The sequence below is a fragment of the Castor canadensis genome, chromosome 8 (assembly GCF_047511655.1).
Source record: "Castor canadensis chromosome 8, mCasCan1.hap1v2, whole genome shotgun sequence".
Lineage (NCBI taxonomy): Eukaryota > Metazoa > Chordata > Mammalia > Rodentia > Castoridae > Castor > Castor canadensis.
In genome coordinates, this window is record NC_133393.1 from 134,625,192 (window position 1) to 134,627,780 (window position 2,589).

Sequence of the window (2,589 nt, forward strand, 5' to 3'; positions counted from 1 at the left end):
GCTGCTGCTCCTGCCGGCCGCCATGTTTGTTTACAGTTCATGTGGGAAGTGGGTCTTCCCTCCTCTCCTGTGGAGTTTTTCTCCCTATGCCACTCTCACAAGCTTTCCCGCTCCTGGTTGCTGGGCACATGCCCCGCTCCTGCCAGAGCCTCTCCAGCCTGCCCAGCTTGTTTATTTACAGTCCCGGGAAGGATTCCATTCCCCCAATCTTCAGCGCTCAGGGCGCCTCACCCTCTTTCCAGCGTGTCTTAACTGTTCTTATTGCTTATTACTCAGTTTCTCTCTCTCTCTTTTTTTTTTTTTTCCCTGGATGGAGGTCAGTCTGTCCAGGGGGCTATGCTGCTCTGGCCCAGGCTTGTCTGTGGGAGAACCGTGGTACCGCGACACTCACCTGGTCCACGTCTTCCCAGTGGGTGCCGGCCACTGGCGGCCTGGGGACCCTCCTCGGTTCTCCGTTTAATGTGAAGTGGAGATTCTCTGCACCAGCTGGAGGTGTGGAGGGGTCAAAGTTATGCCTTTTCTCAGTGATTATGCCTGCAAAGTGTGTCTCCAGCATCTCTCCAAGATTTCACTATAGGAGGCTCGCTTTCTGCTTCCTACCTCTAGCTGCCATCTTGGAATCCTCATATAATTGACTTTGTGACTGACTATTGGAGAAGTCAGAGAACTTCTCGAACTCTAACAGCTAATGACAAGGGTAATATCATTTAGATAAGAATAGACACAATTCAAATGCATAGATACATTAAGAAAAAGAGACCTATGGCAGAGTTGTATAGAAGCAGATTCTTTGTTTTTTTTCACTTCAAAAGGTACAGCTTTTATATTCACCAACACCTGTGGCATCCATGTTTGAAAGGGTGGATATAATTGAAGGTTCTATAGACACATTTCTGTTTTTTTTTGTTTTCAGGGGAGAGCACGAACGCAGTCCCCCACTACCACAAATTATGCAGTCGAATTTCCCACATTTGGGGAAATCGCAGGGGTCAGCACATCCGGAGTGCAATGGATAAGCCTCGCCCTGGGAAAACCACCTTCGTGATCATGGTATCTCCCCTGCCAGGTAAGTATGACACATTTCTTACACATCTGACTTGATTACCCCAGTGGGAAAAGTCACACCCTGGTCTTCCAAGTTTTTAGAGGCTTCACTTTTTCAGACCAGGACTTTTAAAATGAATCCATGCAATAAATATGGCTGCTATTGCTTCCTGAGGGAGTTGCCTCAGAACCCAGTTTGTCCTGAAACAGGAGATAAGCGTTTGCTCTCATGTCCTTGGGAGAAAGAAAGGAAGTTGTAAAAAATAGTGGCTGATATGGTAAACAAGGGACATTTTCTAAGCTGGGGAACATGTGCAAACCCACAGAGTTTTGAGGGGCTGGTGAGAGGTCTAGATTCTGGGAGGGAGTTCTTCGGGGAAATAGTACCTTAACACCACGCTAGGGCTTTCTCCACTTTGGGTCACTTAGTGACTACAATTGTTTTTTTCCTTTGTACAGCGCTCAGACACTGATGAAAAGGTCAAAATGGGAATCATGAGAACACCAAGTTGGTTTTCTTTTGTATTTTCTGAGTGTTACACTTGCCTCTATTTTTAAGTAGAAATTGCAACATAAAGAGATACCATAATCCATATTTTGGTTCATTTGGGTGTTGAATTTGGGCATAATAGCATTTGTTTATACACTATTCAGTGTATCCTAACCCAGCCTAGAGCTTTCTTGTGTAAACAAAAGACCAGAGAAATTAACATCAGGATGAACTGTATTTATAAAACATCATCAACTTTTGAGGTAAATTTAGACTCCTTAGATTGCAAAAATTCTGTACTTCTATCTCCTTTCTGCTCTGTTATCTGTTGAATTCAATGCTGAAAACACAAAAGTGTTCAATAAATATATCCAGATAGTGACAGACTTGGATGTAAAAGCAATTGCTCAAGTAAGTTGGTTATAGTTAGATTTTTATAAGGTCATGGTGGCAAAATTTGGAAGAATCCCCAGTTTCTCTTAAATGATGACAAAAGGTACTGAGCCCTGTCTCTGTAATGCCTCTGAATGTCTAGAATAAAAATGAGTCAGGAGAAAAGGTTCAGGGGACTTAGCAGAAACTTTATTATGACAGGATATCAGTGGCAAAATTCTAAAAATTCTTCATGAAGAATCACATCCATGGATAAGGATGTGATTCTACCCTTCTCAGAAAGGGCACAGGTAGTCCTGTATTAACTTGTGGTGTAAAATAATAAATTACCTGTCCCATCTGGCACATTATAACCGACTTGTTGGGCTTTACCAATGTCCCTTCCCTGAAAGCTTTATGAATGACAGCTGAGCTCTGGGACTCCTCACAACATTCCTTACATAGAGCTGGTAACCAATAAAACTACTGTTGTTTTAAAAAATGACCAATTTCAAAAAGATTTGTGAGAAAGGGGACCTTTCAGTCTGTGAAATTATATGAATGCGCCTAGGGAGGAAGTTGGAAGAGAAACCATTCTGAAATATTACGATTTCAATCTTTTTTGATGGTTAGAACTAAGAATAATTATACCTACATTCTTTAGGGATTCTTTTATTTTCCTA

At 42.2% G+C, this 2,589-nt stretch overlaps 1 non-coding gene across 1 annotated transcript; it reads right to left on the minus strand.

The window, feature by feature from the left end:
• Positions 1-910: 910 nt before the first annotated feature.
• LOC141425960 (U1 spliceosomal RNA) lies at positions 911-1,074 on the minus strand. The gene has a single exon (XR_012451086.1). It is a non-coding gene; the product is annotated as a U1 spliceosomal RNA (small nuclear RNA).
• Between the last annotated feature and the right edge of the window lie 1,515 nt (positions 1,075-2,589).